This window comes from Arachis ipaensis, chromosome B10, assembly GCF_059453495.1.
Source record: "Arachis ipaensis isolate K30076 ecotype BB chromosome B10, ASM5945349v1, whole genome shotgun sequence".
In the NCBI taxonomy this organism is placed as follows: Eukaryota; Viridiplantae; Streptophyta; class Magnoliopsida; order Fabales; family Fabaceae; genus Arachis; species Arachis ipaensis.
In genome coordinates, this window is record NC_142435.1 from 44993332 (window position 1) to 45019359 (window position 26028).

General features: G+C 38.1%; 1 non-coding gene across 1 annotated transcript; it reads left to right on the forward strand.

Annotated features, from left to right (window-relative positions):
• The first annotated feature begins 6511 nt into the window (after positions 1–6511).
• On the forward strand, positions 6512–6619 carry LOC148579883 (small nucleolar RNA R71). The gene has a single exon (XR_015896313.1). It is a non-coding gene; the product is annotated as a small nucleolar RNA R71 (small nucleolar RNA).
• The last annotated feature ends 19409 nt before the right edge of the window (positions 6620–26028 follow it).

A 26028-nucleotide genomic window follows, 5' to 3' on the forward strand; every position in this document is an offset into this window, starting at 1 on the left:
GAATCCCACGGAGATTGTCGGTATGAAGCAAGCTATGGTCACCTTGCAAATCTCAGTTAGGCAGATATAGATTGATAATGATGTTTTCGAATAATAAATAATAGAATAGGGATAGAGGTACTTATGTAAATCATTGGTGAGAGTTTCAGATAAGCGAATAGAGATGCTTCTCGTTCCTCTGAACCTCTGCTTTCCTGCTATCTTCATCCAGTCAGTCTTACTCCTTTCCATGGCTGGCTTTATGTGATACATCACCATTGTCAACGGCTACTTTCGGTCATCTCTCGGGAAAATGATCCAATGCCCTGTCACGGCACGGCTAATCGTCTGGAGGCATCACCTTTGTCAATGGCTTCATCTTATCCTCTCAGTGAAAATGATCAACGCACCTTGTCACGGCACGGCTATTCATCTGTCGGTTCTCGATCATGCTGGAATAGGATTTACTATCCTTTTGCGTCTGTCACTAACGCCCTGCAATCGCGAGTTTGGAGCTCGTCACAGTCATTCATTCATTGAATCCTACTCGGAATACCACAGACAAGGTTTAGACCTTCCGGATTCTCTTGAATGCCGCCATCATTCTAGCTTACACCACGAAGATTCTGGTTAGGAGATCTAAGAGATACTCATTCAGTCTAAGGTAGAACGGAAGTGGTTGTCAGGCACGCGTTCATAGGGAATGATGATGATTGTCACATTCATCACATTCAGGTTGAAGTGCGAATGAATATCTTAGAAGCGGAATAAGATGAATTGAATAGAAAACAGTAGTACTTTGCATTAATCTTTGAGGAACAGCAGAGCTCCACACCTTAATCTATGGAGTGTAGAAACTCTACCGTGAAAATACATAAGTGAAAGGTCCAGGCATGGCCGAGATGGCCAGCCCCCAAAACGTGATCAATAGATCAAAATATAATCCAAAGATTCTCAATAAGACGTCTAATACAATAGTGAAAGGTCCTATTTATAATAAACTAGCTACTAGGGTTTACAGAAGTAAGTAATTGATGCATAAATCCACTTCCGGGGCCCACTTGGTGTGTGCTTGGGCTGAGCTTTAACTTTCCACGTGCAGAGGCCATTTGTGGAGTTGAACGCCAGGTTTTGATCCATTTCTGGCGTTCAACTCTGGTTTTGGATCCTTTTCTGGCGCTGGACGCCAGAATTGGGCAGAGAGCTGGCGTTGAACGCCAGTTTGCGTCGTCTATTATTGGCCAAAGTATGGACTATTATATGATTCTGGAAAGCTCTGGATGTCTACTTTCCAATGCAATTGGAAGCGCGCCATTTCGAGTTTTGTAGCTCCAGAAAATCAACTTTGAGTGCAGGGAGGTCAGAATCCAACAGCATCAGCAGTCCTTCTTCAACCTCTGAATCTGATTTCTGCTCAAGTCCCTCAATTTCAGCCAGAAAATACCTGAAATCACAGAAAAACACACAAACTCATAGTAAAGTCCAGAAATGTGAATTTAACATAAAAACTAATGAAAACATCCCTAAAAGTAACTAGATTCTACTAAAAACATACTAAAAACAATGCCAAAAAGCGTATAAATTATCCGCTCATCACAACACCAAACTTAAATTGTTGCTTGTCCCCAAGCAACTGAAAATCAAATAGGATAAAAAGAAGAGAATATACTATAAATTCCAAACTATCAATGAAACATAGCTTCAATTATATGAGCGGGACTTATAGCTTTTTGCCTCTTGAATAGTTTTGGCATCTCACTCTATCCATTGAGGTTCAGAATGATTGGCATCTATAGGAACTCAGAGTTCAGATAGTGTTATTGATTCTCCTAGTTCAGTATGATGATTCTTGAACACAGCTTCTTTATGAGTCTTGGCCGTGGCCCTAAGCACTTTGTTTTCCAATATTACCACCAGATACATAAATGCCACAGACACATAATTGGGTGAACCTTTTCAGATTGTGACTCAGCTTTGCTAAAGTCCCCAATTAGAGGTGTCCAGGGTTCTTAAGCACACTCTTCTTTTGCTTTGGACCTTGACTTTAACCGCTCAGTCTCAAGTTTTCACTTGACACCTACACGCCACAAGCACGTGGTTAGGGGCAGCTTGGTTTAGCCGCTTAGACCAGGATTTTATTCCTTTAGGCCCTCCTATCCACTGATGCTCAAAGCCTTGGGATCCTTTTTATTTCCCTTGCCTTTTGGTTTTAAGGGTTATTGGCTTTTTGCTCTTGCCTCTTGGTTTTAAGAGCTTTTGGCTTTTTCTGCTTGCTTTTTCTTTTTCTTTCTATTTTTTTTTCACTATTTTTTTCTGCAAGCTTTGTTCTTTGCTGCTTTTTCTTGCTTCAAGAATCATTTTTATGATTTTTCAGATTATCAAATAACATGTCCCCTAGTCATCATTCTTTCAAGAGCCAACATATTTAACATTCTTAAACAACAACTTCAAAAGACATATGCACTGTTCAGGCATTCATTCAGAAAACAAGAAGCATTGTCACCACATCAATATAATTAAACTAAGTTCAAGGATAAATTCGAAACTCATGTACTTCTTGTTCTTTTGAATTAAAACATTTTTCATTTAAGAGAGGTGATGGATTCATAGGACATTTATATCTTTAAGACAAAGTTACTAATTACTAATGATCATGTAATGAAGACACAAACATAGATAAGCACATAACATAGAAACCGAAAAACAGATAAAGTAAGAACAAGGAATGAGTCCACCTTAGTGATGGTGGCGTTTCCTCCTTGAGGAACCAATGATGTCTTTGAGCTCTTCTATGTCTCTTCCTTGTCTTTGTTGCTCCTCCCTCATTGCTTTTTGATCTTCTCTTATTTCATGGAGCATGATGGAGTGCTCTTGATGTTCCACCCTTAGTTGTCCCATATTGGAACTCAATTCTCCTAGGGAGGTGTTGATTTGCTCCCAATAGTTTTGTGGAGGAAAGTGCATTTGAGGCATTTCCGGAATCTCATGGTGATGAGCTTCCTGCGCCTCTTGAGCTCCATGAATGGGCTCTCTTGCTTGCTCCATCTTCTTCTTAGTGATGGGCTTGTCCTCTTTAATGAGGATATCTCCCTCTATGTCAATCCCAGCTGAATTGCATAAGTGGCAAATGAGGTGAGGAAAGGCTAACCTTGCCATAGTGGAGGACTTGTCAGCCACCTTGTAGAGTTCTTGAGGTATAATCTCATGAACTTCCACCTCTTCTCCAATCATGATGCTATGGATCATGATGGCCCGGTCTATAGTAACTTCAGACCGGTTGCTAGTGGGAATGATTGAGCATTGAATGAACTCCAACCATCCTCTAGCTACAGGCTTGAGGTCCAATCTTCTTAGTTGAACCGGCTTGCCTTTGGAGTCAATCTTCCATTGAGCTCCTTCTACACATATGTCCATAAGGACTTGGTCCAACCTTTGATTAAAGTTGACCCTTCTAGTGTAGGGGCGTTCATCTCCTTGCATCATGGGCAAGTTAAACGCCAACCTCACATTTTCCAGACTAAAATCTAAGTATTTTCCCCGAACCATTGTAACATAGTTCTTTGGATCCGGGTTCTTACTTTGATCATGGTTCTTGGTGATCCATGCATTGGCATAGAACTCTTGAACCATTAGGATGCCGACTTGTTGGATGGGATTTGTTAGAACTTCCCAACCTCTTCTTTGAATTTTATGTCGGATCTCCGGATACTCATTTCTTTTGAGTTTGAAAGGGACCTTGGGGATCACCTTCTTCTTGGCCACAACATCATAGAAGTGGTCTTGATGGGCTTTGGAGATGAACCTTTCCATCTCCCATGACTCGGATGTGAAAGCTTTTGTCTTCCCTTTCCCCTTTCTAGAGGATTCTCCGGTCTTAGGTGCCATCAATGGTAATGGAAAAACAAAAAGATTATGCTTTTACCACACCAAACTTAGAATTTTGCTCGCCCTCGAGCAATAAAAGAAAGAATAGATGAAGAAGAAGAAGAAATGGAGGAGAGGGAGAGTGGGGAGTGTTTCGGCCAAGAAGGGTGTAGAGGGGTGTGTTATGTGAATTTGATGAAAAATGGAGGGCTTTATATAGGAAAGGGAGGGGGGAAAGGTTTCGGCCATATGGTTGGGTTTAGGTGGGAAATTGGTTTTGAATTTTTGAAGGTAGGTGGAGTTTATGAGGTAGGTTTATGGGGAAGAGTGGATGGATCTGAGTGGTGAAGAGGTGATGGGGAAGAGAGTTTGAGGTGATTGATGAAGGGTTTTTGGGGAAGAGTATTTATGGGGTTGTGTGAAAGAAAGTGGTGAGAAGAAGTGAGTGGAGGTAGGTGGGGATCCTGTGGGGTCCACAGATCCTGAGTGGATCCTGTGGGGTCCACAGATCCTGAGTGGATCCTGTGGAGTCCACAGATCCTGAGGTGTTCAAGGATTTACATCCCTGCACCCATTAGGCATGTAAAAATGGCTTTGCACACAACTCTGGGCGTTCAGCGCCAGGTTGGTGGCCATTTTGGGCGTTCAACGCCCATTTGTGTGCCATTTCTGGCGTTGAACGCCAAAACCATGCCTGTTCTGGCGTTCAGCACCCAGAAGCTGCCCATTTTGGGCGTTCAGCGCCAGAACCATGCTCTGTTCTGGCGCTGAATGCCAGACAGATGCTCCTCCAGGGTGTGATTTTTCTTCTGCTGTTTTTGATTCCGTTTTTAATTTTTATATTTATTTTGTGACTCTACATAATCATGAACCTACAAAGACATATAACTAAGAAAAATATAATTAGATAAATAAAAATTGGGTTGCCTCCCAACAAGCGCTTCTTTAATGTCAATAGCTTGACAGTGGGCTCTCATGGAGCCTCACAGATGTGCAGAGCTTGGTTGAGACTCTCCAACACCAAACTTAGAGTTTGGATATGGGAGTTCAACACCAAACTTAGAGTTTGGTTGTGGCCTCCCAACACCAAACTTAGAGTTTGACTGTGGGGGCTCTGGTTGATTCTGCTTTGAGAGAAGCTTTTTCTGCTTCCTCTCCATGGTTGCAGAGGGAGATCCTTGAGTTTTAAACACAAGGGAGTCCTCATTCCATTGAAGGACTATTTCACCTCTGTCAACATCAATCACAGCTCTTGCTGTGGCCAGGAAAGGTCTTCCTAGGATGATGGATTCATCCTCTTCCTTTCCAGTATCCAGGACTATGAAATCAGCAAGGATGTAAAGGCCCTCAACCTTTACTAACACGTCCTCTACTTGTCCATAAGCTTGTTTTCTTGAACTATCTGCTATCTCTAATGAGATTTTAGTAGCTTGCAACCCATAGATTCCCAGTTTCTCTATTACAGAGAGGGGCATGAGGTTTATTCCTGAACCAAGGTCACATAGAGCCTTAAAGATCATGGTGCCTATGGTACAGGGTATTATGAACTTTCCAGGATCCTGTCTCTCTGAGGCAATGTCAGTTGATCCAGATCACTTAGTTCATTGATGAACAAGGGAGGTTCAACTTCCCAAGCATCAATGCCAAATAATTTAGCATTCAGCTTCATGATTGCACCAAGAAACTTGGCAGTTTGCTCTTCAGTAACATCCTCATTCTCTTCAGAAGAGGAATACTCATCAGAGCTCATGAAGGGCATAAGGAGGTTCAATGGAATCTCTATGGTCTCTAGATGAGCCTCAGAGTCCTTTGGTTCCTCAAAGGGAAGCTCCTTATTGATCACTGGACGTCCCAGGAGGTCTTCCTCCTTAGGATTCACGTCCTCTCCTCTCCTCACAGGTTCGGCCATGGTGCTTATGTCAATGGCCTTGCACTCTCCTTTTGGATTCTCTTCTGTATTGCTTGGGAGAGTACTTGGAGGGATTTCAGTGATCCTTTTACTCAGCTGGCCCACTTGTGCTTCCAAATTTCTAATGGAAGACCTGGTTTCATTCATGAAACTCACAGTGGCCTTAGATAGATCAGAGACTAGATTTGCTAAATTATAAGCATTTTGTTCAGAGTTCTCTGTCTGTTGCTGAGTGGATGATGGAAAAGGTTTATTATTGTTAAACCTATTTCTTCCACCATTATTAAAGCCTTGTTGAGGCTTTTGATCCTTCCATGAGAAATTTGGATGATTTCTCCATGATGAGTTATAGGTGTTTCCATAAGGTTCACCTAAGTAATTCACCTCTGCTATTGCAGGGTTCTCAGGATCATAAGCTTCTTCTTCATAAGAAGCCTCTTGAGTACTGTTGGATGCAGCTTGCATTCCATGCAGACTCTGAGAGATCATGTTGACTTGCTGAGTCAATATTTTATTCTGAGCCAATATGGCATTCAGAGTATTAACTTCAAGAACTCCCTTCTTCATAGACGTCCCATTACTCACAGGATTCCTCTCAGAAGTGTACAAGAACTGGTTATTAGCAACCATGTCAATGAGTTCTTGAGCTTCTGCAGGCGTTTTCTTTAGGTGAATGGATCCACCTGCAGAGGTGTCCAATGACATCTTTGATAGCTCAGATAAACCATCATAGAATATATCCAGGATGGTCCATTCTGAAAGCATGTCAGAAGGACACTTTTTGGTCAACTGTTTATATCTTTCCCAAGCTTCATAGAGGGATTCACCTTCTTTCTGTCTGAAGGTTTGAACATCAGCTCTAAGCTTGCTCAGCTTTTGAGGAGGAAAGTACTTGGCTAAGAAAGCCGTGACCAGCTTATCCCAAGAGTTCAGGCTGTCTTTGGGTTGAGAATCCAACCATAATCTAGCTCTGTCTCTTACAACAAAAGGGAAAAGCATGAGCCTATAGACTTCAGGATCTACTCCATTAGTCTTAACAGTATCACATATCTGCAAGAATTCAGTTAAGAACTGAAAAGGATCTTCAGATGGAAGTCCATGAAACTTGCAGTTCTGCTGCATCAGAGAAACTAATTGAGGTTTCAGCTCAAAGTTGTTTGCTCCAATGGCAGGAATGGAGATGCTTCTTCCATGTAAATTGGAATTAGGTGCAGTAAAGTCACCAAGCATCTTCCTTACATTATTATTATTTTCGGCTGCCATATCCTCTTCCTGTTCGAAAATTTCTGAAAGGTTATCTCTGGATTGTTGTATTTTAGCTTCTCTTAGTTTCTTTTTCAGAGTCCTTTCAGGTTCTGGGTCTGCTTCCACAAGAATGTTCCTATCCTTGCTCCTGCTCATATGACAAAGAAGAGGGCACAGAAAAATAATAATAATAATAACAGAGATCCTTTATACCACAGTATAGGGATCCCTGTGTGAGTAGAAGAAGAGGGGGAGACAAAGAATGTAATGTAATGGAAGAAACACAACTGTGAGGAGGGTTGCGATGTGAGATGAGATGTTAGTAGATGAATAAATAGACTAAGATGGGAGAGGGAGAATTTTCGAAAATAATTTTTGAAAAAGGGTTAGTGATTTTCGAAAATGGTTTTTGAAAAATGTTAGTAATTTTCGAAAATTAAGATTTAAAAATTAAAATAATTAATAAATTAAAAAGAAATTTTGAAAAAGGGAGAAGATATTTTCGAAAATGAGAGAGAGAGAGTTAGTTAGGTAGTTTTGAAAAAGTTAAGAAACAAACAAAAAGTTAGTTAGTTACTTGAAACAAATTTTGAAAATCAATTTTGAAAGGATAAGAAGTTAGGAAGTTAGAGAAGATATTTTGAAATCAAATTTTTGAAAAAGATGAGAAGATATTTTTGAAAAGATATGATTGAAATTGTTTTTGAAAAAGATTTGATTTTTAAAATCACAATTAATGACTTGATTCACAAGAAATCACAAGATATGATTCTAGAACTTAAAGTTTGAATCTTTCTTAACAAGCAAGTAACAAACTTGAAATTTTTGAATCAAAGCATTAATTGTTATTGTTATTTTCGAAAATTTGGTATAAAAATAAGAAAAAAGATTTTTGAAAAATATTTTTAGAATTTTCGAAAATAACTAAGAAAAATGAAAAAGATTTGATTTTTGAAAAAGATAAGATGTTCAAATTGAAAATTTGATTTGACTCATAAGAAACAATTTAATTTTAAAATTTTTTGAAAAAGTCAATCCAAATTTTCGAATTTGATGAGAGAAAAAGTGAAAGATATTTTTTTTATTTTTGAATTTTTATGATGAGAGAGAAAAACAACAAAAAGACTCAATGCATGAAAATTTTGAATCAGAACAATGAATGCATGCATGAATGATATGAATGTCAAGATGAACACCAAGAACACTTTGAATGTCAAGATGAACATCAAGAACATATTTTTGAAAAATTTTTTGATGCAAAGAAAACATGTAAGACACCAAACTTAGAAATCTTTCATGTTTAGACTCTAAGAAACGAAAAATGCACATGTAAAACAAGAAAAGACACAAAACATGAAAACATCAAGATCAAACAAGAAGACTTACCAAGAACAACTTGAAGATCATGAAGAACACTATGATGCATGATATTTTCGAAAAATGCAAGATGCACATGCAAATGACACCAAACTTATGACATGACTCATGACTCAAACAAGAAACACAAAAAATATTTTTGATTTTTATGATTTTCTAATTTTTTTGGATTTTTTTTTCAAAAATTATATGAAAAAGAAAAAATAAGGATTCCAAAATTTTTAACATGAATTCCAGGAATCTTGCATTCTTAGTCTAAAGCTTCAGTCCAGGAATTAGACATGGCTCATGAGCCAGCCAAGCTTTTCAATGAAAGCTCCGGTCCAAAACACTAGACATGGCCAATGGCCAGCCAAGCTTCAGCATGTAATTCAGACATGACATGCCTGACATACTCATTCCCAAAGGAATTAGACATGGCTTTACAGCCAGCCAGGCTTCAACATGCTTCATGAAACACTAGAATTCATTCTTAACAATTTTGAAAAAAATTTTTGAAAACATTTTTATATTATTTTCGAAAACAGATGAGAAAATTTTTAGAAATATTTTTGAAAAAAAAAATTTTTTTGAAAATAAAATAAAAAGAAAATTACCTAATCTGAGCAACAAGATGAACCGTCAGTTGTCCAAACTCAAACAATCCCCGGCAACGGCGCCAAAAACTTGGTGTTGTTGCTGGATCCAAACTTGGCACTGATGTTACCGGACCAAAAGCTTGCCGAAAACTCAAACAATCCCCGGCAACGGCGCCAAAAACTTGGTACGCGGAATCGTGATTACACTTTACTTATGTAAAATTTATTGCTCTTTCTTTCCCTGGAAATGGTGCCAAAAACATGATGCCAAAACCACGGTTCACAACTCCGTGTAACTGACCAGCAAGTGCACTGGGTCGTCCAAGTAATACCTTACGTGAGTAAGGGTCGAATCCCATGAAGATTGTCGGTATGAAGCAAGCTATGGTCACCTTGCAAATCTCAGTTAGGCAGATATAGATTGATAATGATGTTTTCGAATAATAAATAATAGAATAGGGATAGAGGTACTTATGTAAATCATTGGTGAGAGTTTCAGATAAGCGAATAGAGATGCTTCTCGTTCCTCTGAACCTCTGCTTTCCTGCTATCTTCATCCAGTCAGTCTTACTCCTTTCCATGGCTGGCTTTATGTGATACATCACCATTGTCAACGGCTACTTTCGGTCATCTCTCGGGAAAATGATCCAATGCCCTGTCACGGCACGGCTAATCGTCTGGAGGCATCACCTTTGTCAATGGCTTCATCTTATCCTCTCAGTGAAAATGATCAACGCACCCTGTCACAGCACGGCTATTCATCTGTCGGTTCTCGATCATGCTGGAATAGGATTTACTATCCTTTTGCGTCTGTCACTAACGCCCTGCAATCGCGAGTTTGGAGCTCGTCACAGTCATTCATTCATTGAATCCTACTCGGAATACCACAGACAAGGTTTAGACCTTCCGGATTCTCTTGAATGCCGCCATCATTCTAGCTTACACCACGAAGATTCTGGTTAGGAGATCTAAGAGATACTCATTCAGTCTAAGGTAGAACGGAAGTGGTTGTCAGGCACGCGTTCATAGGGAATGATGATGATTGTCACGTTCATCACATTCAGGTTGAAGTGTGAATGAATATCTTAGAAGCGGAATAAGATGAATTGAATAGAAAACAGTAGTACTTTGCATTAATCTTTGAGGAACAGCAGAGCTCCACACCTTAATCTATGGAGTGTAGAAACTCTACCGTGAAAATACATAAGTGAAAGGTCTAGGTATGGCCGAGATGGCCAGCCCCCAAAACGTGATCAATAGATCAAAATATAATCCAAAGATTCTCAATAAGACGTCTAATACAACAGTGAAAGGTCCTATTTATAATAAACTAGCTACTAGGGTTTACAAAAGTAAGTAATTGATGCATAAATCCACTTTCGGGGCCCACTTGGTGTGTGCTTGGGCTGAGCTTTAACTTTCCATGTGAAGAGGCCATTTGTGGAGTTGAACGCCAGGTTTTGATCCATTTTTGGCGTTCAACTCTGGTTTTGGATCCTTTTCTGGCGCTGGACGCCAGAATTGGGCAAAGAGCTGGCGTTGAATGCCAGTTTGCGTCGTCTATTCTTGGCCAAAGTATGAACTATTATATATTGCTAGAAAGCCCTAGATGTCTACTTTCCAATGCAATTGGAAGCGCGCCATTTTGAGTTTTGTAGCTCCAGAAAATCCACTTTGAGTGCAGGGAGGTCAGAATCCAACAGCATCAGCAGTCCTTCTTCAACCTCTGAATCTGATTTCTGCTCAAGTCCCTCAATTTCAGCCAGAAAATACCTGAAATCACAGAAAAACACACAAACTCATAGTAAAGTCCAAAAATGTGAATTTAACATAAAAACTAATGAAAACATCCCTAAAAGTAACTAGATCCTACTAAAAACATACTAAAAACAATGCCAAAAAGCGTATAAATTATCCGCTCATCACCCAGCACTCGTGAGTTTGAAGTTCGTCACAGTCATTCAATCCCAGAGCCCTACTCAAAATACCACAGACAAGGTTTAGACTTTCCGGACTCTCATGAATGCCGCCATCAATCTAGCTTATACCACGAAGATTATGATTACGAGATCCGAGAGATAATCATCCAATCTAAGATGGAATGGAAGTGGTTGTCAGGCACGCGTTCGTGGGGGAATGATGATGATTGTCACGTTCATCACATTCATGTTGAAGTGCGAATGAATATCTTAGAAGCGGAATAAGTTGAATTGAATAGAAAAATAGTAGTACTTTGCATTAATTCATGAGGAACAGCAGAGCTCCACACCTTAATCTACGGAGTGTAGAAACTCTACCGTTAAAAATACATAAGTGAAAGGTTCAGGCATGGCCGAATGGCCTGCCCCCATGATCTAAGAACTAGACGTCCCAAGATGACTAATACAATAGTAAAAAGTCCTATTTATACTAAACTAGTTACTAGGGTTTACAAAAGTAAGTAATTGATGCATAAATCCACTTCCGGGGCCCACTTAGTGTGTGCTTGGGCTGAGCTTGAAGTTTACACGTGGAGAGGTCTTTCTTGGAGTTGAACGCCAGTTTGTAACGTATTTCTGGCGTTCAACTCTGGCTTGTAACGTGTTTCTGGCGTTTAACTCCAGATAGCAGCGTAGAATTGGCGTTCAACGCCCTTTTACGTCATCTAAACTCGGCCAAAGTATGGACTATTATATATTACTGGAAAGTCCTGGATGTCTACTTTCCAACGCAATTGGAAGCGCGCAATTTTGAGTTTTGTAGCTCCAGAAAATCCACTTTGAGTGCAGGGAGGTCAGAATCCAACAGCATCAGCAGTCCTTCTTCAACCTCTGAATCTGATTTTTGCTCAAGTCCCTCAATTTCAGCCAGAAAATTCCTGAAATCATAGAAAAATACACAAACTCATAGTAAAGTCCAGAAATGTGAATTTAACATAAAAACTAATGAAAACATCCCTAAAATTAACTAGATCCTACTAAAAAATACTAAAAACAATGCCAAAAAGCGTATAAATTATCCGCTTATCAGTAGAGAATATATTTTAAAGTACAAAAATATGTATGTACTTGTTCTTAATAAAGTGTTCGATTCTTTGTATCATAAAATTCATCGATAATAGAATCTGTGTCAAATTTTTTAGCAATTTTCTTTTCAATATAATTAAAAGACAATTAGCAAGAAATTCATCTTTCATTTTGTTTTTGAGTTATTTTTCACAATATTCATAGCTGAAAAAGGTCTCTCAGTTATAGTAGTTGAAACAGAGAGAAGTAATACTAAATGAATCAAGAAGGACGCTCACAAAAGGAAAAAAATCCACTTTATAGGATTTGAAAAATTTTATTTAATTAAAAAATATTAGCAATAATATCTTTTTAGATTTTTTTTAATATTGTTACATACTTTTTAGATATTAGAAATCATTAATATTTAGATTAGACTGGACTTTTATTTATATTAGACTAAATACTAAATAAATTTTTAAAAAAATTAAATCGTACTTAATAACTTATTACTATTAATCTTTTTTTAAAAATGTTGGGGGGCCGAAGCCTCCACTCGCACCCCTATGTCCGTACCTGCTTAGGACTGTAGGATCCTCTAGTTATTATTTATTAACTATAAGATCTTTAGTTTAGGATGAGAACATGATTTTTGTTTTCAAATCATTCTAGATTTATTATGGGATGTTGTTCCTAAAGCAATTATGCACTTCTTGGTACTTCATATTTTTATTTCAATGTTTGCAATATTTTGTTTTTAAATTAGATGTTGGAATAAAAATGTGAGAAATTTGTGATCTCTCTCTTCTCGAAATTAGTGATACTTTATAGAAGGTTTTAAATTTAAAACCCATTAGATGATTTCTCCTAAAGCTTACTGCTTATAGGCAGCCTTGTCTTTAGCATGGCTATTGGTGCACGAATTTTCACGCTTCGTACAACTGAACCAGCAAGTACACTGGGTCGTCCAAGTAATACCTGAGTAAGTCAGGGTCGATCCCACGAGGATTGTGGTTTGAAGCAAGCTATGGTTATCTTGCAGGTCTTAGTCAGGCGGATAGAAGAGTTGTTGAATTTGTTTAAATGCAGTTTGATTGTTTAAAAGTAAATAAAGAAAAAGGGTATTCAGAACTCAGAAGTCATGTAAACTATGATAAGAAGGTGGTTAAGGATCGGAGACGCTTTGTCCTTCTAGATTAACTCTGGTATTACTGTCTTCTTCAAATGTGAATGATTTCTTCTATGGCAGGTTGTATGTGATTGACGTTGGTTTGAGCAGCCGCCAATACTCCTCCAAATCTGAACCCCTGGGTTAGTGCGGATCCATTCTGATTGAGGGTGAAGCTCCTGCAGTCCATCCTCCTTAATGATCCTACTCAAAATACTACAGACAAGGTCGGATCTTCTGGATCAGAGAATGCTGCACCTTTGGGTTCTAGCCTCTACCACAAAGCCCCTAATCTCCCCATACTCTGGCTGAACTGATGTCTCGAGAAGTCCCTAACGAAGTTGTGGATTAGCCGTCTAAGAGATGTATAATCAAGCTGGTGGTTCATCATTGTCCGATGAAAGATGCACTCTGAACCCATGTAGAATGTGATAACCTTATGCCAGTTCAACACATTCATATTGATGAAGAACGAAGATACATCTTAGAACAGAGAACCAAACACAAATTAAAGAGAAACAGTAATACTTTTATTAATGCATAGAACTCCGCAGGTTTAGAAACCCCAATTTTGTGGTTTATTTTATGTAGAATTTGGGGGGTTTTATCGATATTTTCCACACTTATTCATATAAAATACATGGTTTTATATTTCCTTCTTAATTTTGCCTCATGGTTGAAAACGTGCTTATTTGACCCTAAAAAAGCTATATTTTAATTCTCTTCTATTGCCATTCGATGCCGTAATACATTTGTTGAGTGATTTCAGAGTTTATAGGGTAGAAATGGCCTAGAAGATGGAAGGAAAGCATGCACAAGTGGAAGGAGACATGGAAAATAGGGCCTTGGAGAATTGTATGCGACGCACACGCACGGTTGATGCGCACGCGTGGATGCAAGCAGCTGGAACTCGCGCGCAAGAGCTGGCGCGTACGCATGCTGAAGCGAAATCCCACCCACGCGTACGCATCTCTGACGCGTACGCGTGGATCGTAGAATTCAATCAACGCGCACGCATGATGCTCAGCACGTGACTTCATTAATGAAATCGTGGCTGGCGATTTCTGAAGGCTGGGAGGCACAATTCCAAGGGGATTCTGAAGGAAAAAGACCCAGGATTGGAGAGGAGAAAGTGGGGGGGGATCCCAAACCCCCTCAACCTAGGAGGTTTAGAAACTCATACTGATAAAAAATACAATGTGTAAAATGAAAATATGGCTGATGGTGTCTAAAGATCCTCAACAAAGAGTGATCTTCTACTTTAAATACTAAACTAAAGACTAGTAAGGGTAAAACAGTCTTTTTAGTTCTAAAATCCACTTCTGGGACCCACTTGGTGAGTTTTTGGGCTGAGCTTTGATGAGAACCACATGCTAGGAGGCCTCTAGGGTGTTGAAAGCTGGCTAGTGGGTCCTCTTTGGGTGTTTGGACGATGGTCTCCTCCTTTGGGCGCTGGACGCTTGGAATGGAGCAGGAGGCTGGCGTTGGACGCCAGTTTTGGGCCTTCTATTATGATGTAAAGTGTAACAACCCTAGTTTTTGAAAATCAAATAATTAGTTATTTGTGATTTATTTTAAGAAAATTATTTTACTAATGATAATTAAATAGAGTTTCATGATAATTGGAGTTTAAATTAATTAGAATTTTTATATAAACTTTATTAGATATTTGGTATAATTGAAATTATAATTTTGATAATTGAAAAATAAGAAGAATTGTATAATTTAATTTAAATAAATTTTATTTTGAATGAATTATGTTATTAATTTGAACTCCTAGAAATTATTTTATTAGAAATGATTAGATTGATATTTATAAATACTTTAAGTTTAAGTCAATTAATATTTATGTACAATTTTTATTATAATTAATTATTTTATAAATTGAAATTAAAGTTTCAGAGATAAAAAAATAATAGAGATTTGTATGATTTAATCTAGAAAATTGATATTTGAATTTAAATTGTACTTTACAAAATATAATTAACTTGTTTATTTTATAATTTAAATTAGAAATAATTGATTGAACTTAGCAATATGTTGATAAATAATTTTTCTAAATATTTTTAATAGAGTACATTTGATTTTAAAATTATCCTACACTTCAATTTTATCAAAATATCTATTCATATCTATCCATATTATTATATAAAATCCTAATTTCTAACCCCAAATTCCCAAATCAAACTCAGAAACCCTAATTTCCCAAATTGAAAACCCTAAGTTCCTAATCAAAAACCCTAACCTACCTTTTCCTCTCCCTTCAGCCGCACCATACCCCCTTTCTTCCTAAACCTAACGTAGAAACGGAAACAGAGAGGAAAGAGAGAGGGAAGAGCTGCTACTCTACTGCTGCCCGCAAGGATCCCGTGCCACCATCGTCACCATCGTCGTCATCCTCGTGAGCTGCAGCGTCGCCGTTCAACCTCGTCCCGCCGCGTCTCCATGGTCGTCGTTGCTGCGAGCTCGCCACCGTCAAGGAGAAGCTGTCGTCGCGTCTTGTCCCGCCGTCACCACCGTTGCCCTGGAGCTCGCCTGCCGTCGTCGTTGAGGCAGACAGAGGTGGAGTGGCGCGAGGTGGAAGGCGAGCTGTTCGCGTTGCCATTCGCGCCACCGTTGCTGAGCCATAGCGCTGCCGCCGGGTCTCACTGCTGTGCATCACCGTCCAAAGCAGAGAGTCACGATGGAGCTCCGTTTGTGCTTCTCTGGTCCGCCGAGAGAGGAGCTCATGGGTAGAGGAAGGCCAGTTGAGAGAGAGAACGCCGTTGAGTGGGGTAAACGCCTCTGCCGTGCTTCTTGGTCACTGGTGGTGGAGCCGCGTCGCCGTCACCCCTGGGCTGCCGTTCCTGCTGCTGCCGTTTCCTCGTTCTGTTATTATTGTCTAATTGAGGTAAGGCATTCTGGCTCTTTCTTCAATTTGAGTTAGCATGGAGTTTCCAGAATTTTTACCGTTATCCTATTTGAATTCACCGTTTCTGATTGCTGCCGTGACCACCTCATGTTGCTGCTGGCTCTGTTTGAAAATGGCTGCTACTTTTGGAATCCCAGATCGGAGAGGAGAGGAGGCGTTTAACCTTGTCATTGTTGCTGCCATGGAAATAGGTGCTGGAAACTGCTAATGGAGCAGCTGCGTTTAGTGATTTTTGTGAGTTTCGACTTTGAGGTAGGGGATTTAACGTTTTTAATTTAGAATGCCTACAAAGTTATTGGATAAGTGCAAATGGTTAACAATGGTTAAGAATTTCTTAATTAACATGAATGACTTGAAATGCATTTGAAATTAGTTAGTCGTTGTGAATATTCTGAGCTGTGATTGAACTTAGATGCTGTTGTGAATAATGATTAATTTAGTGTAACTTATTAAACTGAAATATGCCGAGTTAATTGTTGAACAGCTGTTGAATGGATAATTGATGAATTTAGTTTGGATTGCTGCGGTGAATATAATTGGTTTTTCTGTTATAAGAGACTAATTGATAGAAATAAGCTTGGTTTGAGGTTGTGAAATTTGGATTATTGAATTCAGGTTATGGCTGTGAATGTCTTTGGGCTTTGTTGTGAGTGTTTGAAGTTGTAATTGATATTGTTTTCTCTAATTTTGATGGAATTGTTAAAAAGTTCTGATTCTATGTGATTATACTGAATTAGTTGAATTGTGTGGCTATATTCTGGTTATTGAGAGTAAGTGCTTCTTGTTATTTTTAGTTACCTGGTGTATCGGAATGGCTGTGAAATTAACTTGTGACTAATTGGAAGTGGCTTTGATGATTGTTAAAGTTGAGTCATGATTAATTAGAATTAAGATTGAGAACTGTTAAAAGATTGAAGTTTGATTACCAAATCATTCTCTTCAAGTCTGACTTTTTAAAACAAAATAGTAACTTTGCTAAAGAGTAAATGGCATTAATTAAAAATTATGAAAGGCTGATTTTTTGGGATTACTAGTTGATTATGTTTAATTTTAAAAGGATTTTATGATAAGTGAAAAGTAAATATGAAATGGTGAGATTGGATTGATGGATTAGCAGAAATTGTGGAGTATGATTGATTTGCTAATTATTATGAAATGCGAATATCTAATCGATTGAGAAAAGGGCTGGTGATTTGTTGAGAAAGAGGGAACCCGTAAGGGTGGCTAAGTCCGAGTTTTAGGGGAGGTGCCGCCGGAATTTTGTAAAATCTGAGGTTTTACTTGAAAAAGTTATTTTAGAAGGTTTGGATTTGGAAAGTTATGTTATTTAAGTTTTATCTATTGATTAAAGTATTATGTATTGGCTGAATTTATTTTGAAAACAATTTTATTTAGGTAAGAAAAGAATTATATTATTTTGAAATTGAATTACCAAGGAAAGGTTTATGTTTTAAGTTTGAATTATTTATAAAAGAAGTTATGTTTTGAGATTTATTCAATATGAAGAGAGTTATGCCTGGGGTTTGAAATAAAGGATTTTTTTTTTAAAGTTTAATGATTATATAATATTTGAATATAAATGATAAGGAGAGATGGTTTTTGAGTCTTTGGAAAGTTAGTAAACTTGAAAAAGAGTTTTATTTGGTTACTTTTAGTAAGAGGGTAATGTTTTGAAAAGTATTTAGCGAATTTAAAATAAATAATTTTCTTGAGTCTTTTGAAAGAAAATTAAACTAGAAAATAGTTTAAAAATTGGTTCGAGTTAAGAGGTTGCAAAAGTGGAAGTCGTAAAGTTTGTACAACATGATTGAACAAAGAAAAAGAGAGATATTGTATAAGAATATGTAACTGGAGATGGATAATGAGAATGTTAACTTATGATGATAATTACATTGATTCTTTTGAGGAAAGGTATTCAGTTTATGAAATTGTTGGCAAGGACGTGGGTTTTGTCCCGCTTGCGTATTTATGATTATAAAGGAGAATAAAAAGCAGAGGACCTGTTGAAAGGTCATTTGTTGCTTGAGGCAACCCAAGAGATATTTATTTGTTGCTTGAGGCAACCCAAGAGATGTGTTTATTCATTTGTTGCGTTATGGCAACTCCTGAGATATTTGTGTGATGATCTGCTGCGTGAAGGCAGTCAGATAGATAGTGGTACGACCACAGAACATTTTCCAGTGTTACACAGCTATTGAGAGCTGTACCTGCAACTGATAACCTGGGATCACTTGCAGAGGATATTAATTCATACACGGCAAGAATGCCGCACCTGTAAGGCAAGGATTGCTTACAGAGAATATGATTTCATACACGGCTGGAATGCCGCCACCTATAAGGCAGAGTCTGCTTACAGAGGATATGACGTATACGTCAGTTAGTGAGAACTGTACCTATGCTGACTGGAAAACCATGCCCGTTTCAGCTGCTTCGGGTTACGTCAGGAGCGAGTAGAAACCGACAAATGAGCTCATTACCTACACTAGGACTAGACATGCATCATCCTTGTTTGCGCATTTGCATTTGATTGGGTTTGCTCATTGTACTTCCCTGTGATTATGCTGTTTGCCTTGCTGTGACTTGTTTGTGTGTTGAATTGAATCTTTTGTTAGTGCTATTAGATGGTGAATGTATGATGATGAGTAAGATTTGACGTTGTGATTGAAAATTAATTGTGTGGTTGAGAAATGCTTAATGTGACCAGTTTTATATTTTGGAATTTGTTTTGAGCTTAGAGATTTTCTTTGGAAGAGGTAACTAATTAGTTAAAGTAAAACCAAGAATAGTATTTTCATAAGAGTTTGATAAAAATATAGTTTCCTTGAGTATGTTAATTATTTTCATTCTATTTCATTACTTTTACGGCATTCCCATTCCCTACTGAGAACGTGTGGTTTGTTCTCACCCCAAAATCTTCCACCCTTTCAGTGACACAGGTTTGAAGACTCAGTTTGAAGCTGCGGGCGATTCTAGAACTTATTTACGAGTTAAGTGTATGAGTTAATTTGCTTTCATAGAGTTCCCTCGCCCTTATTGCTTAAGATTTTTATTTTATACAGAGGGATAGGATTTGTATCTGAGTTTTATTTGAAATCCTTTGTATGACAGATATTAATATTAATAATTATGTGATTATTATTACTTGAAATGTTTGATATATGATTTTGATAAACAAAAACAAAATTTTTCTAGAATTTTCTACAAAACTGAATCGCGATATCGAACCAAAGGCTCAATAGTAAATAGTTAATAAAGGAAAACAGGTTAGTAACGCCTTACTTTCGGTACGATCATGATGTTCTAGAAGTTGGGTCGTTACATAAAGTATAAACTATTATATATTGCTGAAAATCTCTGAAAGTCAGCTTTCCATATCTATTAAGAACTCTCCATTTGAACTTTTGTAGCTCCAGAAACGCTCTTTTGAGTGCAAAGAGGTCAGATCCGGACAGTATCTGCAGTGCTTTCTCTATCTCTGAATCAGACTTTTGCTCCAGCTCCTCAATTTCAGCCAGAATATACCTGAAATTGCATAAAAATACACAAACTCATAGTAGAATCCAAAAATGTGAATTTAACACTAAAACCTATGAGAACTTAAGAAAAACTAAACAAAACATACTAAAAACTATATGAAAACAATTCCAAAAGCGTATAAAATATCCGCTCATCACAACACCAAACTTAAATTGTTGCTTGTCCCCAAGCAACTAAGAACACAGTAGGATCAAAAGAAAAGTAAGCTACAATAAATCTGAGTTTTCAATGAAGCTCAGTTGCAATCAGATGACTGGGACTTAGTAGCTTTTTGCTTCTGAATAGTTTCTCACTATCCATGAAAACTCAGAAGTGTTGGTCTCTTTAGGAACTTAGAATCCAGATGATATTATTGACTCTCCTAGTTTAGTTCTTTTTTATTCTTGAACACATCTTTTTAGAGTCTTGGTCGTGGCCCTAAGCACTTTGTTTTTCAGTATTACCACCGGATACATAAATGCCACAGACCCTTTAACTGGGTGAACCCTTTCGGATTGTGATTCAGCTTTGCTAGAATTTCCAGATAGAGGTGTACAGAGTTCTTAAGCACACTCTTTTTGCTTTAGATCACGACTTTAACTGCTCAGTCTCAAGCTTTTCACTTGACACCATTACACCACAAGCACATGGTTAAGGACAGCTTGGTTGAGCCACTTAGACCAAGATTTTGTTTCCTTTAGGCCCTCCTATCCATTGATGCTCAAAGCCTTGGATCCTTTTACCCTTGCCTTTTGGTTTAAAGGATTATTGGCTTTTTTTTTTTGCTTTTTTCTGCTTTTTTTTCTTTTTTTCGCATGCTTTTAAATTTTTTTTCTTTTTCTTTTGTAGCATGCTTTTTCTTTTGCTTTTTGCTACTTTTTCTTACTTCAAGAATCAATTTTTCGATTTTTCAAATTACCAATAATACTTTCCTTTTTCATCATTCTTTCAAGAGCCAACATTCTAAAATTCTAACTTCAAATATGCACTATTTATTCATACATTCAGAAAATAAAAGCAATGCCACCACATCAAGATAATTGAACTATTATTTTTATAAACTTGAAATTCATGTACCTCTTAATTATTTTCAAATAAAATTTTCTTTTTAAGCAAGGTGAGAGATATATGGGACATTTTACAACTTTAAGACATAAATGGAAATGATCATGCAATAAGAACAAGAGAACAGACAATACAACATAACAAAAAACAGAAAAATACAAAAAAGGTGATAAAGAGAATGAATCCACCTTTAATGGTGGCGGCTAGTACTCCTCCTTGAAGATCCAATGTAGTGCTTAATCTCTTCAATGTCACTCCTTTGTCTTTGTTGTTCTTCCCTCAAAGCTCTTTGCAGGAGTGGTAGAAGTAAAAAAGCAAAGCTTTTGCAATACCAAACTTAAGAGTTTTGCTTGTCCTCGAGCAAATATGATAGGTGGGGTAGGTAAAGATGCTGTGGGACCCAATGGTCCTGAGAGGCTAGGGAATTCAGATTCCCTGCCCTCTGCACTGGCATTTGAACGCCCAGAGTCTGCTCCCTGGCTGGCGTTCAACTCTAGCAACACTCCATCCAGAGTATTTTGTTTTTACTACTGAACATTTCTGTCTCTGTTCTGACTGCTGCACATGATCATGACCCTAAATAAATAAATTAAAGAAAAATAACAATTAAGGAAAATAAAAATAATTAATTAAGGTTGGGTTGCCTCCCAACAAATGCTTCTTTAATGTCTTTAGCTAGACTTTACTGTATGTAACTTAATACTAGTGTTGAGCCTCCTGGCTCTATATCTCCTTCAAGGTAATGCTTAACTCTCTGTCCATTGACAGTGAACCTGTTTTCAAGATCTTTACCTTGAAGTTCTATGTACCCATAAGGTGATACACTGGTAATCACATACGGTCCCTTCCAGCGGAATTTGAGTTTCCTAGGGAATAACTTGAGTCTTGAGTTGAAGAGTGGGACCTTCTGTCCTGGTTCAAAGACTCTAGAAGATATTTTTTTTCATGCCACCTTTTTGCTTTTCCTTATAGATCTTTGCATTTTCAAATGTAGCTAAGCGGAATTCATCCAACTCATTTAGTTAGAGCAGCCATTTCTCTCCTACTGCTTTAGCATCAAGGTTGAGGAATCTAGTAGCCCAATAGGCCTTATGTTCTAGTTCCACTGGCAAATGACAGGATTTCCCATATACCAGCTGATATGGTGAAGTTCCAATGGGGGTTTTGAAAGCTGTTTTGTATGCCCACAGAGCATCATCAAGATTTCTAGCCCAATCCTTTCTATTGGCACTTACTATCCTCTCTAGGATTCGCTTTAGTTCTCTATTTGAGACTTCAGCTTGCCTATTTGTTTGGGGATGATACGGTGTTGCTACTTTATGGCGAACTCCGTATCGGCTTAAGACAGAATCTAGCTGTCTATTGCAGAAATGAGTACCTTGATGAGGGAAAAATGATTCCACACAAAACTTACCGGCAAGTGTACCGGGTCGCATCAAGTAGTAATAACTCACAAGAGTGAGGTCGATCCTACAGGGATTGATGAATTGAGCAATTTTAGTTAGGTGATGAATTTAGTTAAGCGAATATTTGATGATTTGAGTGATTTTGATTAACAGAAGCTAAATTGCAAGAAAGTAAAAGTGCAGAAGGTAAATTGAGCAGAAAAATAAAATGCAGAAGAGGTAAATTGTAGAAGCTTAAAGTGCAAGAAAGTAAAAGAGCTAAAACTTAAATTACAAGAAAAGTAAATAACTGAAACTTAAAGTGCAAGAAATGTAAATTGCTGAATCTAAATTGCTGAGAAATGTAAATTGCTTGAAGAACAAAAGGATTTGGGTACTGGGATTCAGAATTAAACTAGAAAATGCAAGCTAAAGTAAATCAGAGAGCTATGAGATGCAGGAATTCAGATCTGGATCTCAATAGCAAAAAACAGAAATGGAAAATTACTTGAAGACACAAACAGCAAGAGAACTTAGATCAATCGTGAAATCCTAAAAGAGAAATTGAGAATTTCAGAAGAGCAACAAGATCAGAAAGCGGATCTAGATCTCAATTGCTCTCTTGACCAAACAGAAAATAAATTGCAGAAGAAATGAAAGTGAAAATAGACAAGAAGATTAAGATCTAATTCTTAAAACTATTGAGAAGAAAAGTGAAAGATGATTCTCAGATTTAGAATCAATGGAGATCTTCAATCTCAATTCAAAATACAAAACAGAAAATAGAAGTTGAAGAAGAAAAGAAGACGAAATCAGAAAGCTAAACTTAGATCCAATCCCAATTCCCAAATTCAAAGCAAAATGAAAATTTAAAAGTGAGAAAACTAAAATGAGCTAAAGGTCTTTTACAAGTCAAATTAACTCTTATATATACACTTTCTATTTTGGTCTTCAAAGCTTGGAGTGGGCCTTTTGATTTTGGATTTGAAGAAACAATGGATCCGGATGGCATCTCATTGAAAATGGGTTGGAGGCATGCTCCAGTGGAGCGCTCCGTTTTGGGTAGTGAACGTTGCGTTCACTTTTTGTTGGTGAGCCTTTGTGCCAATCCTCCTTGCCTAGCGTTCACTCTTTGAACACTATGTTCAAATTGTGAACGCTACACTTGATGCTGAGCCTTCCTCTCTATGAGAAGCACGAGAAAGTCACAAAAAGGGAGCGCTGCGTTCTAAATTTTGAACGCTCCCTGTGAGCTTTGATGCTATGCCTTGCTTCCCTTGATTGAGAGGCACGAAAAAGGTAGAAAAAGTGAGCGTGGCGTTCACATCTTGGAACGCTACCCTTGGTTTGCTTCGTGTGCGCCCAGCTTTCCTTTGTTCCAAGCTCGAAAAAAGGTCACAAAAGTGAACGTAGCGTTCACATTTTTGAAGGCTATCCTTGATGATTGTTGCACTATTTGGTGCATCTTGATGGAGTGCTTGAAAACGTTCACTAAAGTGAACGCTATGCTTAAGCTTTTGAGCGCTGCCCCTTCGAACGCAACGCTTTCTTGTCATGGGCCATGCTTTTCAAAGCGTGGCCTAAGGTTCGAAGCGTGCTCAAACTTCAAAGTGTGCCCAAAAATTCTTCTTTCCTCTGTTTGAGCTCAATTTGTGCTTTCTCCTTCTTTTCCTTTATCTTTTCACCGATCATCAACCAAACAAATACATCAAAGCCTCACCAAAATCACAAGATCTTTGCATCATTTATAAAATCAATTAATTCTAGCCTAAAACCTATGATTTTGTGTAAAATAAATTATGTTTGATTGATTCAACATAATCATGAAAATCCACTCCAATTACTTACTTATGGTGCAAGAAAGTGCATAATACCTAATGAAACTAATGAAAAATGCTTGTAAAACTAGCATAAGATGACTTGTCATCATACCTCCATCACTAATTAGTGTTCTAGGGATACCAAATTTGCTGAAGATGTTCTTTTGGAGGAACTTCATTACTACTCTGGTGTCATTAGTGGGTGATGCTATTGCTTCAACCCATTTAGATACATAGTCTACTACCACAAGGATGTAGGTGTTTGAGTATGAAGGTGGGAAGGGTCCCATGAAATCTATATCCCATACATCAAACAACTCAATCTCCAGGATTCCTTGCTGAGGCATGCCGTGACCATGAGGGAGATTGTCAGGCCTTTGGCAACTATCACAGTTACGGACAAACTCTCTAGAGTCCTTAAAGAGAGTAGGCCAGTAGAAGCCAGTTTGGAGAACCTTGGTGACTGTCCCCTCACCTCCAAAATGTCCTCCATAGTCATAGCCATGGCAATGCCATAGGATTTTCTGTGCTTCTTTTTCAGACACACAACGTCAGATTATTCCATCCGAGAATCACTTAAAGAGATATGGCTCATCCCACAGGTAATACTTTGTATTATGCATGAGTTTTTGGGCTTGCTGCTTGTTAAACTCCTTAGGAATGAAACTTATAGCCTTGTAATTTGCAATGTTTGCAAACCAAGGTGCTGTCCGGATGACATAAAGTTGCTCATCTAGAAAGGATTCAGATATGTCAGTGGAGGGAGGAGAAGTCTCTGCTACTGGTTCAATCCTAGACAAGTGGTCAGCCATTTGATTTTCTGTGCCTTTTCTGTCTCTAATTTCTATATCAAACTCTTGCAGAAGTAATACCCATCATATAAGTCTGGGCTTAGAATCCTGCTTAGTGAGTAGATACTTTAGAGCAGCATGGTCAGTATAGATAATGACCTTAGATCCTACTAAGTAGGATCTGAACATGTCAATGGCATAAACCACTGCAAGTAACTCCTTTTCTGTAGTAGTGTAATTTTTCTGTGCATCAGTTAATACACGACTAGCATAATAAATGACATGCAGAAGCTTGTCATGTCTCTACCCCAACACTGCGCCAATGGCATGGTCACTAGCATCACATATCAGTTTGAATGGCAAGTCCCAATTGGGTGCAGAGATGATAGGAGCAGTGATAAGCTTTGCTTTCAGGATTTCAAAGGCATGCAGACATTTTTTATCAAAGACAAATGGAACATTAGTGGCCAAAAGTTTACACAGGAGTTTTGCGATTTTCGAAAAATCTTTTATGAACCTCCTGTAGAATCCTGCATGTCCCAGAAAACTTCTAATTGCCTTGACATTAGCAGGTGGTGGCGATCGTTCTGCTTGATCTACTTCTATTCCCTTGCTTGAAATCCGATGCCCAAGAATAATGCCTTCAGTCACCATGAAGTGGCATTTTTCCCAGTTTAAAACTAGGTTTGTCTCTTGGCATCTTTTCATAACTAAGGCCAAATGATCAAGGCAGGAGTCAAATGAGTCTCCAAAAATAGAGAAGTCATCCATGAACACTTCAAGGAACTTCTCTATCATATCAGAGAATATGGATAGCATACATCTCTGAAAGGTGACAGGTGCATTGCACAGGCCAAATGGCATTCGTCTGTAGAAAAACATGCCAGATGGGTATGTGAATGCTGTCTTCTCTTGATCCTGTGGATCCACTACTATTTGATTGTACCCGGAATATCCATCCAGGAAACAATAAAACACATGCCCCACTAGTCTCTCCAGCATTTGGTCAATAAATGGTAAAGAAAAATGATCCTTCTTGGTGGCATCATTGAGTCTTCTATAATCAATTCACATACACCACCCTGTAACTGTCCTTGTAGGAATCAGTTCATTCTTTTTATTATGAACCACTGTCATACCCCCCTTCTTAAGAACAACTTGGACAGGGCTCACCCAGGGGCTATCAGAAATGGGATAAATAATCCTAGCCTCCCAGAGCTTAGTAACTTTTTTCTGCACTACTTCCTTCATAACCAGATTTAGTCGCCTTTGTGGTTGCACTACTGGTTTGACGTCATCCTCCAGCAGGATTTTATGCATGCATCGGGCTAGGCTAATGCCCTTAAGGTCACTTATAGTCCACCCAAGGGCGATCTTATGTGTCTTAAGCACTTGAATTAGTGCTTCTTCTTCCTGTTGCTCTAAGGTAGAGCTTA